The sequence below is a fragment of the Acanthochromis polyacanthus genome, chromosome 3 (assembly GCF_021347895.1).
Source record: "Acanthochromis polyacanthus isolate Apoly-LR-REF ecotype Palm Island chromosome 3, KAUST_Apoly_ChrSc, whole genome shotgun sequence".
Lineage (NCBI taxonomy): Eukaryota > Metazoa > Chordata > Actinopteri > Pomacentridae > Acanthochromis > Acanthochromis polyacanthus.
This window is the reverse complement of record NC_067115.1, coordinates 41,328,016-41,345,572: the sequence shown is the minus strand read 5'-3', so window position 1 is coordinate 41,345,572 and position 17,557 is coordinate 41,328,016. Positions and strand designations below refer to the sequence as shown.

At 37.8% G+C, this 17,557-nt stretch overlaps 1 protein-coding gene across 9 annotated transcripts in view; it reads right to left on the bottom strand.

Moving 5' to 3' along the window:
- Positions 1-17,557, bottom strand: part of LOC110955016 (teneurin-3) — a 753,086-nt gene that overhangs the window by 309,166 nt on the left and 426,363 nt on the right. For all 9 annotated transcript variants that reach the window (XM_051945606.1, XM_051945604.1, XM_051945607.1 and 6 more), the window contains one exon: positions 10,666-10,743. The gene's annotated coding sequence lies outside the window, so the exon portion shown is untranslated. The remainder of the gene's footprint in view (positions 1-10,665; positions 10,744-17,557) is intronic.

The following is a 17,557-nucleotide window of genomic DNA, read 5'->3' as shown; positions in this document are numbered from 1 at the left end:
ACTTGGCAATTCTTGAGTATAAACATGGCAAGAATTAAAAATTATGTAGTACAACAGACTAAAAGTAGTAGAACAAAAGGTTATAGATTGAACCAAAAGAAATTTGAAAAATTGCTTGTCCAAAAAAAAAAAGAAGTCACACATTCTAATTTTTTGTCGGACTGCCTTTAGCTCTGAGAACAACACACATTCGCTGTAGCATCATTTCAATAATCTTCTGCAATGTCACAGCATTTATTTCTGTCCAGAGATGCATTAATTTTCTACCAAGATCTTATACCGATGATGGGAGAGTTGGACCACTGTGCAAAATCTTCTCCAGAACATCCCAAAGATTCTCAATGATGCTGAGCTCTGGAGTCTGTGGAGGACAAGCCATGTGTGAAAATGATGTCTCATGCTCCCTGAATCACTCATTCAAAATGTGAGCCCCATGAATCCTAGAATTGTCATCCTGGAATTTGCCATCAGAGAAGAAAAACTCCATTGATAGAAAGACCTGGTCATTCAGTATCTTCAGGTAGTCAGCTGACCTCATTCTTTGGGAACATAATGTTGCTGACGCTGACCACCCCCAAATCATAACTCTAACCCCCACAGGCTTATAGGTACTAGCCATGATGAGTGCATCACTTCATCTGCCTCTCTTCTTACCCTGAAGCCCCTATTACTTTGGAACAGGGTAAATCTGAACTCATCAGACCACATGACCTACCTATTAAATTGAAGCCATTTTTCTGATTAGCCTTATTGATCAGTGGTTTTCTTAGGGCTACACAGCTGTTTAGTCCCAGTCCTTTGAGTTCCCTTTGCATTGTGTGTGTGTAAATGCTCTTACTTTCACTATTAAACATACTCTGAGTTGTACTGTTGACTTCCAATGATCATCTACGAGTTTGTTCCGGCCACATTTTTTCCTCGAAGATGATGGTTCAGTTGTATAATTCCAGGCTTTAATTATGCGTTGGATGGTTATTAACCCAACTTAAGTAGTTTCAGACATCTTCTTTGTTGTTTTCTTTGCTTGACGCAGGCCAATAATTTGACTCTTCTGAGACAGACTAACATTCTTTCCGTGACCACAGGATATGTCTTCTGACATGGTTGTTTAAGAAATGAGAAGCTAATCACTGCATCAGCTAGGGTTAAATAAGTTGTTGCCAGCTGAAACATATTCATCACTGCAGTAATTATCCAATGGAAGGCTCTTACCTATTTGTTTAGTTAAATCCAAGTAGCATTTCTTTTTGGACAGGCAGTGTACATACAGTACGATTATGAGAACTGTGAGAAAATGATCCTACTTCTCCCTTAATTTATGATTTAAATTACTAGCTTCACATCTCCATCAGTGGAGCATGGCATTTATTTTATACATTATTGGATCAGTGAAAGTAAGTTCTAATGGTATGTTACAGGGTAGGGAACTTGTGATTAACAGGTTATGATCATATGGATTTGTGTCCTTGACTTCTGGCAATCCCAAACCAGTGTGCAGGGTCACAGCTATGACGTTCATGTTTTATATACAGTTTGTGGTTGAACTTTTACAGTTGTATAGCATTATGTGAAAATTCATGTCTGTAGTACACTTAGAAAAAATGAAGTGAACTGCCATTCATTCAGGATGATGAAAATGCTGATCTCAGGAACATGGAGGTATTGCAAAAAGGTCACAGAGACCAAGTTGCAGTGCAAAGTCCAGAATGCACTTTGGGATACAATAATCCAATAAATGAAGTTAACTATTTGGACCAAAGCAGTAGTAAGTCAGTCACGGGGATAAAGAAATTTGTTATGAAACAAGAGATAATGCTTTTGTCATTTACAAAGCTAAAACCCCATGACGCAAATGTAGCAATCTTCTCTTATTTATTCAAAGACCACTGAAGATCAGTCAAGAGCCTCAGAAACATGCTAATAGTGAAGAAGCAAAAGATGACCCTTTACCCTAAAAATTCCCAACAACATCGACTCTAGAAAAGCCTGGATGACACTTCTGTAGCCCACCAGAACAGCCTGAAATGCACATGAAAAGTGCTCTGGGAAGGAAATGTCATACTATTGTAATGTTTGTTGTGTCCCTTTACAGTTTTGAGAATGTTCCATACAACTCTAAAGCAAAATATAAAGCCTAACAACAATGACAATGCAAACTAATACCTTTGAGTGAGTCCTGTCAACTATAACAAGTAAAACAATAAGAGCACTCTGAGAGCGCAGTACTCCACCGCAGCTGCTCAGTCATTGTATAATTTCCAACAGACAAGTCTTGATAAGTCCGCAGTGGTAGATTTGTAGTAGGATTGCAATCGTGCTCACCAGCAGGCAGCTGATGTCGTGTTCACTTGTTGTCATAGTGAGGCTGTGCCATTATCTCGTAATAATACAGAAATGTTAAACAAATCCGTGGATCCAGACTATAAGCCGCATCCCTGCCAAAATCTAATCAAACTAATCTGGTCTTTGTGTCATTTCTGAACTTCCCTGCAAATTTCATCCAAATCCATATTCCATTTTTGAGTAATGTTGTGCACAAACAGAAAAATCTATGCCGATCGTCACATAACTCTGCCACATTCCTTGGCGGCGTAACAATATGCAAATATATACTATTTGTAGGGCAGCTGAGGAATACATGTCACTATTGTAAGGTTAGGGTGGCCCTTAATAATACAATATTATCTGATGTTACAATTTTTTGTCTTTTCCCATAATCACAAGCAAATTGGAGTTAAAGAACCATTGGTTTCTCTTTTATTACTTGTGGTTTATGGATCAACGCATTTATACTCAGTACATCCTTAATGTGTGAATAACAGCTTCTTTAAACAAAAGTGTTTTTGTTGTTTGTTTGCTTTTTGGGTATTGTCTGAAAATATTTCTTCAAAGTAGAGGACTGCATTGGGATTGGGGTCCTGCAGGTCCTGTGATATTCAACAGAATTCGAGCAGAAGCATGCAATTTTGACTTTGTTGCAGGTGGAAGTGGACAGTCAAAAAACAAACTGTGGGTCCCACGATTTACTGCAAATAGACAGGAGGCCTTTTACAATACAAAAGCAAAGCAAGGCAAGTCTGATGTGAAAAGATTTCTCAGTTGTTACTGACAAAGACAGAAAAGATGGACTTTGGTGCAAAAAATGTGCAAAGTGTTGACATACAACAGGCACAAATTTTCTACCCCGGTTTATTCTTGCTTTACTTGTTCCTGGACATATTAAATGATATACTGTTAAGAAATGTACAAAATCTGTATTTACTGCCCTAGAATAACTACTTCTTATGAAGCCTCATTATTACCAAGAATTATCTTAATACTGCACCATAAAATAACATGTTTTGCCTGTGGGATTGCAGAAGACACAAAACATCTATGCAACTCTATATTGTGCCATTGTAAAAGGTTGTTGTAAGCTATCCCTCCACTGTTGTGCATAAATACAGGTCTGGAATTGCATAACTGTGAAAGCACACAACAGCTCTGCTTCTTAGAAAAGCTAAAGTTAAATGGAGTTTGAATTTTAATACAGTAATCTCACTGCACTCTTTTCTTCTGCAATGATTTAAGGAGAGACTCAGAATCACCAACTGCTTATCTTGATGAGCAAATTCACAAAACAGCAGAAAAGTCAATGAATTTGCATTTTATTTAGCTTTTTCTTTGTTAGAATTTTATCTGACAGACTAAATACACTCATGTAAATGCAAAAATGCACTTTTTTGGCACATACTGGGTACATAAAAAATCAATACTGATAACCCTCAAGACCCTCTACAATATGAACGGCAGAATAAAGATAACCACTGTGCTTTGAAAAAGTGGACTCAGGTGGCCTAAAGGCAGTACTTCCCACAAGCATCTGTTTAGCACTATTAGCTGAAATCTGAGGTGGCCAGTGGGTACATTACCTAACGCATAAATAGATACCCTGAGCAGTTGGAGTGAGGGATGGAGGGAGGGGTGAAGGCCTAGTGTGAGAGAGGGAAGGTCAACTCCTGTTAACAATGAGTCCATTGATTCCAAGTTCCTAGCCTCTACTCAGCCCTTCGTTCTTCCCCCATCTTCCATCTCTCCTTTTCTGACATTTTCTTGTCATTGTCTGTTCATCACCTTTTCTGCCCCTTTCTTTTTAACATCTATAATGCTTTACGTCTCAGACACTTGAGATGATACTGAATAGGTTTTCTCTTTTCTTTTGTTTTTTTTTTTTTTTACCCAAAATTCTGTTCACTCTTCAGTTCAAACTTACTTCTTTGCCCCCCACCCGCCAACCCCTCCCTACACACTTTTTTTTTCTTGCCTGTTATCACCCCACATCCTCCTTTCCATTTAGGTAGCAGCTTTCAACTGCCCACAGCATACAAAGGATCGCTTGTGTCATGCTTTTCTGTGTCAGTGTGTCTCAGTGCTTCGAGATGAATTTGTAGCATACATGTTTCGTTACATCCTGCAAACACGGCTTTCAATAGCAGACAACTATTGATGCCAGTACACTCCACACTTGTCCACTGTGAAGTAAATGTAGCCACTTTAACATGTGGGGAAATCCTCAGTTTTATGGCCTGACAACTGTCAGCTTGATATCGATGGATAAAATGCCATAACAATTGCATCAAACTACTAGAAAAATACAAGTAGGATTTCTTTCCCTGGCAACCTGAACTTGACCTGTTGGAAGTGACTGCAAGCTCTCTACTGTAACACGTTTATTGCCTTCTACCAGATTTGACAAGAAACAATGTCCGACTCTTGCAGTTCTCTCTATTTCACTGAAAAAAGCACCTGTCCCATAAATAGCATTATTATGAGAAGATTACAGATTCCTATACACAGTATTACTACCATCATCTAGTGGCGGTAACTGGAGTACAGCACAGACAATGAGCAAAATGGGCCAAAATTACAGTATTACCACAAGGTTGGTCTCTGAGAAAGACACCACTGAAAATTAGACAACAGACTGCATAAAAGAGGCAGTAACTAGACAATGGCACCAGGGCATAGTTGGAGTCTGGTATTTAAAAGCCAAGCCCAGCGGTGGTGACAGTGAAGGGTACAACAACAATATACAATTACCTCAGAATCCTCTATGAGGTGAAAATAGTCTGCACAGTACATTTTTTATGCTGTTTATCATTGGTTATTTGCATGTGAACATCATTTTGAACACAAACATCTATGGCAAAGAAAACTTGAAATGAAAGCTGACTTGATTTGTCCCATGTGTCATCACTATGATTTTTGCTGATGGAAAGAGTACTGTGGGACTACACTTTATAAGGTCACACTGTTGAAACCTGTTCTTGAATTCTCTGTCTATTGTTTGTATACCAACCTAGTTCCAAGTAATGAAAAAATTAACCCTGTCATTTTACTACGGTTGGGCAATAGGACAAAGGTTTTTTTATTCCCCACCATCCTACTTTCAACCGCCAGTTCAGTAGAGACATGCTCAAATGATAAAGATAATTACAGGTCATTGGCATTACACCATCTTTAGCCCACCCACGTTAAGGTCAAAGTTTCTGCACATACATCTGCCATTCCCATTTTATTGAACATTGTACAAATCATCTGAGCTTAGTTGTGCAATGGATAGTAGCTATTACAGAGCTTTCCATAAGCGTCAGCAGCTGGCCAAAGAACCGACTACTGATTTAGGTTCAGTTGGTTATTTTATTATACTAAGTTTGGGGTCTAATGATTGTGATTTGCTATTTACGCATATGTTACTACCACTACTGTCTGTTTTAAAATAATGCAAGCATGATGAAAGAGAAATGTGTGCATCTTTCTTTACCGTCCCATCCACATATGTCCTATCAATGCGTGTGCGTCTGCGCAACTGAGAGGCTGTGTCCAAGTAGAGAGCAGAAAATCAATAATTTATGACCGCACTGATTTTAAAGACAAGGGACATCCTCATTAGACAGGCTACTATGGAAAACACCAGTGGCAGCAACTTGGTGATTGAACAGTATGCATTAGAAAATCTAATGAAAGCATTGCATTTTCCAGAGACACCAGTCAAATATTTCTGTGCTTTATGAATAAACAAACAAATAAATTATCTTTATTTACTTTACAAATTTAATGATAAGTTAAGGTGATTTGAGATGATTTTGATTTGAGTCAGGGCTGCACAGTGGCTTGGTGGTTAGCACTTGTAGCTTGCAACTAGAAGATCGTTGGTTCACGTCCCAGTCGTCCCAAAATGTTTCTGTATGGAGTTTGCATGTTCTTCCTGTGCATGTATGAGTATTCTCTGGGTATTCCGGCATCCTCCAACGGTCCAAAAACATCCATCCATTGTTATCCATTGTTGTACACAAATGACATACTGTATGTGTGCTACGAGGTGGCACTCGAGTGTTAAAATAAATGACTGCATATTATAAGTAAAATGTTTCATGAATTATTTTTACCATTGGTCAAAAATTCACTAAATGAAAATTACCTTTGATGATGGTTATGCACGTGGCTCTGCAAGACTAATCAAGGGACGTGTCAAGGAAACGTAAAAGAACAGTATGACAGATGCAATTACTGCAAATGTAGAACAAACAGCCTTTCACATTGGGAATGAAAAAAGTGTTGATACAAACATCCAAACAGTAATTTATACTGAACTACACTGGTTGTTTGAGAGGCAAATTCGAGATACAATAATTTGGGCAAAAAATATCTTGATTGTTGAACGTGCCTAGCCAGGCCAGATATTACTGCTGCCATGGGCTTCTTTAGGAGTGACGGCCCCTGTGGGTCTCTCCTGTCAGCGGTCTTTGTATGATGATGTCACATGGTTATGGCCTAACTGTCAGGTCACATCTGTCACTAGCCAGGCTTACAGTGTTATGCAAGCATTAACTACTGAAGTTCCAAAAATTTCTGAAGTTAAGTGTAGGCAAAAGAGGTGCTTTCTTTCAAAATAAGTAACAGTAGTTTTCTGATTACATCTGAAATTCTGGAGTGGTTGAATGCAGCTTAAATATTTAAATATATTTACTAATATGCTAATAAGCTCAAGTCCATATCTAAGCACTCACTCACTTTAAAGGTATTTATATATATATATATATATATATATATATATATATATATATATTTATATATATACAGTGCCTTGTGAAAGTATTCGGCCCCTTTGAACTTTTCAACCTTTCGCCACATTTCAGGCTTCAAACATAAAGATATAAAATTGTAATTTTTTTGTCAAGGATCAACAACAATTGGGACACAATCGTGAAGTGGAACGAAATTTATTGGATATTTTATACTGTTTTAACAAATAAAAAACTGAAAAGTGGGGTGTGCAATATTATTCGGCCCCTTTACTTTCAGTGCAGCAAACTCACTCCAGAAGTTCAGTGAGGATCTCTGAATGATCCAATGTTCTCCTAAATGACTGATGATGATAAATAGAATCCACCTGTGTGTAATCAAGTCTCTGTATAAATGCACCTGCTCTGTGATAGTCTCAGGGTTCTGTTTAAAGTGCAGAGAGCATCATGAAGACCAAGGAACACACCAGGCAGGTCCGAGATACTGTTGTGGAGAAGTTTAAAGCCGGATTTGGATACAAAAAGATTTCCCAAGCTTTAAACATCTCAAGGAGCACTGTGCAAGCAATCATATTGAAATGGAAGGAGTATCAGACCACTGCAAATCTACCAAGACCCGGCCGTCCCTCTAAACTTTCACCTCGAACAAGGAGAAGACTGATCAGAGATGCAGCCAAGAGGTCCATGATCACTCTGGATGAACTGCAGAGATCTACAGCTGAGGTGGGAGAGTCTGTCCATAGGACAACAATCAGTCGTACACTGCACAAATCTGGCCTTTATGGAAGAGTGGCAAGAAGAAAGCCATTTCTCAAAGATATCTATAAAAAGTCTGGTTTGAAGTTTGCCACAAGCCACCTGGGAGACACACCAAACATGTGGAAGAAGGTGCTCTGGTCAGATGAAACCAAAATCGAACTTTTTGGCCACAATGCAAAACGATATGTTTGGTGTAAAAGCAACACAGCTCATCACCCTGAACACACCATCCCCACTGTCAAACATGGTGGTGGCAGCCTCATGGTTTGGGCCTGCTTTTCTTCAGCAGGGACAGGGAAGATGGTTAAAATTGATGGGAAGATGAATGGAGCCAAATACAGGACCATTCTGGAAGAAAACCTGTTGGAGTCTGCAAAAGACCTGAGACTGGGACGGAGATTTATCTTCCAACAGGACAATGATCCAAAACATAAAGCCAAATCTACAATGGAATGGTTCACAAATAAACGTATCCAGGTGTTAGAATGGCCAAGTCAGAGTCCAGACCTGAATCCAATGGAGAATCTGTGGGCAGAGCTGAAGACTGCTGTTCACAAACGCTCTCCATCCAACCTCACTGAGCTCGAGCTGTTTTGCAAGGAAGAATGGGCAAGAATTTCAGTCTCTCGATGTGCAAAACTAATAGACATACCCCAAGAGACTTGCAGCTGTAATTGCAGCAAAAGGTGGCGCTCCAAAGTATTAATGCAAGGGGGCCGAATAATATTGCACGCCCCACTTTTCAGGTTTTTATTTGTTAAAAAAGTTTAAAATATCCAATAAATTTCGTTCCACTTCACGATTGTGTCCCATTTGTTGTTGATTCGTGACAAAAAATTAAAATTTTATATCTTTATGTTTGAAGCCTGAAATGTGGCGAAAGGTTGAAAAGTTCAAGGGGGCCGAATACTTTCACAAGGCACTGTATATATATATATATATATATATATATAAATGAACAACCGAGTGAAGTTCAAAAAACTGTTTCATGATAGCGAGAGGGGTTATTATTTCAGAGGGCAACTTAATTTTAAGAAATGTACGCTGACAAAGCTAAAAAGAGACAGTGTCTTTCTGTTTGTGGGGTTAAAATGTGGAACAAGTTAAGTGATGAAATAAAAAGAAGTACAAATATTCAATTATTTAAAAGAAATTATAAAACATTTGTCCTTTGTAAGTATGCTGGAAATGAAATATAAAAAGGTATTTCATTTTCAATATTAATGTTGCATGTTTTGCTGTAAATGTTCATTATGCCTTTACTGCAGATTGCCGAGAATAAGTAATTCAGTTGTATGCTGCTAAAACTGTATGTCAGTTTAATTTCATGAATATAAGATTGTAAAGGGGGTAGGTTTCTATAAGTTTAACTTCAACCTACTCCTTTTCGAAAATGTTTTGTAATCAGTTTGATTTCTGAATTGTTTTTTATTTGTTTTATTCGAAATAAACATTTCAATCAATCAATCAATATATATATATATATATATATATATATATATAGTTGTGAACAAAAGTTTCCTGACAATGGTAAAGAGAGCAGATTTTGTCATTTTTCTAAGTGACCTTTAATAGTATAAAATAACCTCAATGTATAGTTGTTTTTGTGACAAAGGCACATAGGTTTCAGTAATTCCATCATTGAGAATTTGGAGTTACAGGGGTCATCGGAAACTCCAGACTGCCACTGTTTCCAAGTGTATGAAAATTATTATTCACTGCTGTATGTGTTCAACTACAAAATGCTATAATAACAACAAGAAATATGGAAAATTCTTTTTGCTTGTCATTGCACATGCTCTGGGACATAGGGGCTACCTGTCTGGTTCAGTTTTCCTCCTAAATACTACGAAACTGTGTTTGTAAGTTTCTCATCTCAGTTCTGGAGGTATGTGCTGTTGAGTTAATTAGTCACTTCAACAGAATTATGACAGCAATATCTTCATCTTAAACAAAGTCAATAGTCAGTCATTCTTACTACTGTTTAAAGGTTGTAGCAGGTCAAGCAACCAGTTTGAATAGAATTTGGCAGAAGATACGTAGGGCTGAGGTCTTAACTGATTTCTGAGGTCTTTAGACTGTGGTGGAAATGCAGACAACTATTGGTCTGAATATTTTCTTCCTTTCCTGGGACAAAAAAAATTGAAACAAAATGTGTACATCAAAACCACTTTGACACTGTAAGAAGTAGAAAAATGTCTGGTACTGAAATCAGGCTCCGTTGAATGCAGAGCAACCACCATCATCCCCTTTGACACGCACGCATGCACGCACACACGCACACACGCACACACACACACACACACACACACACACACACACACACACACACACACACACACACACACACACACACACACACACACACACACACACACACACACACACACACACACACAGAGTGCTTCAACGGAAACAGCTTTTCTTCAAGAGCTGCCTTCCAAAAACACTTGACAAGAACAGAAATTGGCAATTCATTCCTTCACTTGTTCATTTTTTTCCCTTTCTCTCCCCCTGCTCATTTTTTTATTGATCGTAATCACTTGTTCCCTGCACGTGTTCAAATTGCAGAGTGGGTTTTTTTCTTTTTTTTTCCCTTCCTCAATTGCAAAAAGAATGGCCTAATCAAGGCAAATTGGCGCTAATCTTCTCACTCTTCATAACAGGAGGTTTTGAGAGAGAAGCAGAAAGGACATTTTTAACAAAAACTAACAGGATAGACAGCAAAACACATTGAAGAGGGAATAACTGTGAAGCAAATAGACAATGCTGAGCAGTGATCCACGGAGAAAAACACGAGACACAGATGGAGAGACAGTGAAAGGATTTGAATGGAACCTACCAACTTGTTGAGTGATCTAACAGTTGAATGGCACTGGTCTGCTGCCAAGTCGTGTCATTCCCTTCTGTGCTTCTGAAACTAAGGGCAGAAAGACAAGAAAATGTATAAAATCAGTAACAACAGCAGATGAGGATTGGTGCAAGTATCAGTCTTAAAGCTGCATAAACCACTTTCCTGTATGCTTGTGTAAATTGTTACTCTCTCTCTTGCACACAGCCATATAACACAGGGACCAAGTAAAATTACTGCCAGTAAAGTAGGAGTAGACAAGAGGGAACAGACATGTAGAACAAATGAGATTTTCCTTCCCTTTCTTCCTTCCAGGTTATGTTATTATCAGCAGTATGACATGATCGGAAGATAAGATAAATATATAAAAGAAAACCACTCATGATAACATGTCTTTTTGTTGGTGACACTGGCACATCTTTTGTACACCAAAACATCCAAGTCCAGATTGCCCTTTCAGAAATTTGAGATCTAACATGATACCGCTTCAGCTTTATCCATTTACAGTCTGGCATAATGTTTAGTTCCAAATGATAACATCTTCCTCATGATGTTAAGAAAAATTGGAATCTGTCAGAAATACATATGAATTTCAGAACATTTTAGTATTTGGTTGTCCTCCTATTGCCTGAACAGCACTTGGCAATGTGACTGCACTATTTTATGCAAGACCTGTTAAGCCATGTTATCCCAACACGATGTGCCAATGTTCCAAAGAGCTTCTTCTGTCATGAGTGTTTGGTGTCCTCGGTATTCAAGAGCTCTATAAATGTTCAGTGGGGTTGAGATTAGGTGACACTGGCACGAAGTCCATGGCATTCAACACTCCCTCATCTTTCATGTGAAGAAAAAGTTCTTCAAGGCTTTGAGGTGTGTTTGGGGCTCATTATCTCACTGAAGTATGAATTGTTCTCCATGAAAATGCAAAACACAGGGTGGAGCATGTCTCTGAAGAACACAGTTCAACTTCTCCTTTGTCAGGGTGAAGTTGATTTGCTGCAGTCTCCGACTCCAGAGTAGCAAAATTTTCCAAGACAGGTCCAGTGTTTGCAAAGATGGTTGAATTTGTTATTTTTTTTTCCACTGGAAAATTGGTTTACTGTTGAAGCCTACGGTAACTGATGTGAAGATCAGACATACCAACTTTTAACTACTTTTCGAGCCACCTACAACTAAGCATTTGACTCAAGGGCGTACCTGAAGAGCAAGATTATGTATCTGTATTATTTCTATGGCAAATAGAAAAAATACAGTTTTCCTCATAATGGTGTCTGTGATAACTTCTAGAAAAAAGTCTGAATATGATGAAAACTGGATGGAGGATGAGGGGATGTGAATTACAAAGAGGAGCAAAGAAGGCTGAAATGGGTCGTGAGAAAAGAAAAACTATTCCTGCACTCAGACGTGGTCTGTGTCCAGTTTCTTTTTTCTAAGGTCACTAATAAATGTGAATGAATATTTAATTTTTTCATGAATTTCTATGTTGTTTGAGTCAGAGAACACTTGTCTCTCTCAAGGTTAAACACATGTGATCAGATGGACATTCTCTCCCTCTCTAAACTTTGATGTGCCCTAAAATCAACTTTCTCTACACAAGCCGGACATTTGACCACAGGGATTAGTGCATTACTGTACAGACCAAGGGGAGAAAGAGAGAGAGGACATGAAGACAGAAAATGTAAGTCAGAAGAATGTGTTTTTTCTACAGTCATCAAATAAAAATTCACAGAGACAAAATGTTTGCATGTAGGAAAGTCCACAGATACACATACCAGAGAGGTCCAACTCTTCAATGTGACATTGAGCTAATCAGATTTGAGGGGGAAAGTGTTTGATAAACAAATTGCTCTCTCTCCACCTCAAGCCTCCCTGTCTTCTATAGCTCTCCCCCACTCGCTCACTAATCAGCAGAAGAGCTTTTAGAGTGCAGAGAGGAATTTGTATTTACTCACTAATTCGTGTCAACAGCCAAATCTACTCCATGACGATGAATAAACAACTATTTACCCCATAACCACATGGAAAAGCCAAACTCCTTCATAAAAGCTACAAAGCATATTAGCAGCAGGGCACCAGCAGCCAAATGAAAGGGATTGTGAAATAAATTCTGAAAACTGTTAATGTGCATGCAATGTCACATGTGCGTGAATCGGGTTCAAATTTTGTAGTCTCTTGATTTGAAACTGATGGAAGCTGGTATCAGTGAGGATGTGGGAACTGCTCTTGATTATGAGCACATCTGAAATGGTGTTCACCTGCTTTTTAAAACTTAGTCTGCATTTGATTCATCACCAAACTTTGCTTGCTTAGACTGACTAAGCTAATAGGTACATGCCACAGAGAGGCCGTACATATGCTTTTTCTTGTCCTGTGAGAAATACAATTCCCAATATGCAAAGAAATACAATTACTGTAATAAACTACTACTAACAACTTCTTCTTCTTTTCCTTTTGGCTTTTCCCTTCAGGGGTCGCCATAGCGAATCAATTGCCTCCATCTAACCCTGTCTGCTGCATCCTCTTCTCACACCAACTACCTTCATGTCCTCTTTAACCACATCCATAAACCTCCTCTTTGGTCTTCCTCTAGGCCTCCTAGTAATTAAAAAAAACCTGGCAAATAGTATGTGATCAAATGACGCTACAGCTAAAAACTATCCCCCATCTGCAAAATAAAGTGATACACATTCTGATATAGCTTGTGACAAACCTAAGAACACTCTTCTGTATTTTTTTAGAGATCAGGATTATGCATCTCACTGCTGTTCTCCTGCAATCCCACCACTGCAATGAGGAGACAGAAGGATTTTAAGGCTCTCTCTGCAAGGCCTCTTTCATGATGGAGATAGCATGCAAAAAGCTTTTTTCCTAAAAGACCTAAAAGAGAGAAATATTACATGTTCAATGTCTAAAGAGGCCATTAGAGACTGAAGCAAATGGAGAGGAGGTCCAGAGAGCATTTGGATAGCACCTTTGTAGTGATAATGAGATACATGTCACCCTGTCACCTCTGAACTTAACATGTGACACATGCATCACCGAACAGTTCGCCTACACTGCACTCAAAATACAAGTCCATCTGGTAAATAGGCCAGTTTCTCTTTTTGGTGTACATCATTATTGAGATATCTAACAGCAGTTTCATGATCCATGTCAAGAGAATCAAGCTTTGTAGTCAACTTACAAATATACTGTGCTTAACAACAAGATGGCGCCGCAGTGTTTGGCCTGCCACTTGCTCCTCTGTTTACTGATTTCATTTTACTGTGTTAAGCGCCTTGTGCACCTTTTGGCTGTTGGAAAGCACTATATAAATAAAATTTGATTGATTGATTGATTGATTAGACCATCTGTCATAAAAACAAGAAAACACAAACATTTTTTAAAAAAAGTCAAAAACTTGTTTCAAACTAAAAGTTGTATTGTTATTTATTAGCCAAGCAACAAACTGGAACTACTAAATAGTTCTTATTCACATATAAAACAAAAATCATAACATTTTGTAGGGCCTCCTTTGGCCCTGAAAACAGCTTACATTGGTAAGCATTGTTCTTTCAGTCTCTGCTTGAAGATTAACAGTGGTCTTCCTTCTGTCTTCAGTACTTCAAATCTTGAGGTGCCTGACCGCTGCTTCAGTTAGATTTCATTTTCAGCCTCTTCCTTGGTGTATTTTGTAAGTTCCAGTCTCTGCAAGTGAGTTCAAGGCATACTTGACCACACTGTGAGAACGCTTTATGTCTTGCCAGATTTGTCTCAAAGGTCATCCAGCTTCATGAAGTGCTTTAATTCGGACAATGTCTTTCTCAGTGAGTTCCCGACGCTTTGCCATTTTGAACAGAAGTGAGGAATTTCAAATTGAATTCATGTTTTTATATCCCAATTTGAACCAGGACACAGGAATTCTCCAAGAAGTCAGACATTAATCCAGAATAACATACAATCACGAAAACAATTACTTTCTGTTTAGGAATACAAGCAAACAATTGTAATTTGGCAATGGATTTTCTCAATCAAAAAAGATCATAATTTGGTTTACTATTTTTTTTTCAATTTTTGTGTAAAACAGTAAATTAAAAAAATTCATGGATAAGAGCAATAATTAAATTTTAGCATTAAATATATCAATTTGATTACAGAGCTTGGTGAATTAACCATTACGGAAACATGAAAAAATATTTTGGTAATCAGCAATACTGTTAATTTAGACAGTGGTGGTAAACACCTTACACTGGGTGGTGGTCTAATACATTTGTTAAGCACGGTATATGTGCATAGTTTCAAGATATATTGTTATTGACCAATATATTGTGTCTTAATTACAATTAGGGAAGTCATTGATCATGTCAGATTCAATGATGTTACATTAAATTGTGTTAAATATTTGGTTTGCTTCAACATGACCATGTGAAGGTGTGTAAAAGCAGGTAAAAAAAACAAAGTTTTTCTCTCGAGGAAGAGCTTGACTGGCTAGTTAGCCCTATCCGCTTTGCTGCTCATCATCAGTGTAAGATCTCTCTCAAAATAACTTTTATCTAACGATCTGAAACCTCGTGCCAACTCTCTACTTCGTACATTGTTTGAGCCAGTTTATGGTGAATGGAAGAGGCCCCAAAGCAAAATTCAGTGGAACAAAGATCAATACATATCTGTGATCACAGACCACACAAGTTAGAAAACAAGAAATCACCAAAACCAAACTGAATATGTCAGTGATTTTGTGTAATTATTGTGAGGTGATCATGTTTACACCTATCTGACATTAAAGTGAAGTTGCAGAGGGTTGTCCTTACTTCTGTTGAAAAATGTATTTTTGTTTCTCAATCCCAGAAACATTCTGTTTTGTGAAGATTTAGCCTATCATTACTTTCGGCTTATCATAAATGGCTTAACTCTTCTGAAAAAAACAAACAAACAAAAAAGAAACTTCAAACACAACTTAAAGCAATTGCAGTTTAGCTTTATCCAAAGAGTCAACATGTACAACCAGAACAACTTAACCAGCAAGAAAATGACTGCCAGTTCATTTGACTCCATGATTGATACATTTATTTTCCTATACATCTTCCTGTCAGTAAATACATTCATCTGTTTGTCTGTGCTCTGTATCCCTCCTAGCTAGAGGCCTGTTTCACTCTGCCAAGGAAGCAGGATAACATGCTGCTCGTAGGAGGGCTGGCTGAGCCATGCTGTTCCTCTTCCATATTTATGACTGAGAGGTGTGCAAGGAATTGCTTCCACACCCCCTCCCACTTTATCTCTTCCTCTTTATCTTCCAACTGTCTTTCAATCCATCTGTCCATCCTTACATAGTACCTGTAGATTCTTGGGTTTTTCCACCATGGGAAACCAAATTTATGACAATTATGTCTTTCAGTTTCAAACAGGATTCCACCTCACACTTCCGCAGTTTCTAAAATCTGTCAGTTTAGTTTTTATCAGCAACCAAGCATTCACAGTGATTAATGCAAGTGAACTTTTCTCTTGTACATCTTTCACATCGTTGTGTCTTTATTTCACAGACTGATGATAAATGATTACTTCTGTGACTTTGGTTGGGTTGGGTTCTGTTCTGTGTGACATTTCATCTCTCCATTTCATGTTATTTTTCAGCTTGTCTGAAAACACAAAATGACGGAGACCTTGAATAAACAAAACAGTAAAGAAAAATTCTACAAAATGAATTTATAAATTCATAAACTTAAGAGAATGTGCAGTTTAGCTCTAAATGGTCCATACATTCAAGATTACTTTATTGTCATTGTGTCAAGATATAGGTTGAAATTACTGTGCACTGTCTCAGTTATATGCATAAAAGAAACAATCCTCATTCAAAACATGTTCTCATACACACTTTCAGGCAATCACATAACTTCCAACAGGAAACTTAAAAAAAAGCATTTGTGAAAGATGCTGCACAAAAATTGTACAATTAATGAATAAATGAATAACAAAATTACACAAAAATGTTGAGAGATTTGATGTTTTACTGATTGCAGAGCCAACTTTAGTGTGATAATGGATCTGGGATAGGAACAGTTTGTTTATCTTGTAATGCATGTTATGATGGACCTGTGACATTTGAGTGAGATCAGATGTTCAAACAGCTGATGGGCAGACTGGGACGAGTCCTGCAGGATGCAACTTATTTTCTAAAGGCAACAGAGTGTGAATAGAGAAAAGAGAATAGAGAGTGTCTGATAATTTTTTGCTGGGCAATGTATTTTTTAAAAAATAAGTAAGGAAAAATAAATGGTATAGTTCACAACAAACAAAAACAAGATGTATATGGAATGCCAAACTTAAATTATAAGTACATGCTACATTTCTTGATAATCTGAAAATGACAGAATCAAGTTGAATGCGAGTCTGTATATAATTGTCACCACTTACGATAAAACTTGCACATATTTATTTGATGAAGTGATAAAGCAATCTGCATTAGAGAAAATGTGAGTCCCAGGTAAAAGCATTCAAGATCGGTATATTGCTTGATTTGAGAGAACACTGGTGATCTTGGATGCTTAAATGTGATTATTAAAAAGTTTGGTTTTCCCTCCTGATTGCCTTGAATGTTAATGACCAATCAAAGAAGAGGGAAAACAAACACACCCTACACACAATCAAAGCTGGTGATGGCTTTGAAAAGCAAAACACACCCTGTACATAATAATACAGTAAGCTGAAACACATCATCTTCTCAATCAAATCCAAAAGACAAACAGTGGAGTTATAATGATAACATTTAACCCTTTGATGACTATCATCTCCTGTATAAGATATCAACTGCCCAGACTTTGCTGCATAAAGACAAACACAACACATGAGATCCAAATAGCTCTAAGAAAATGGTAAATAATGCAGCCAGTCAGGGCAAGAGCCGTAC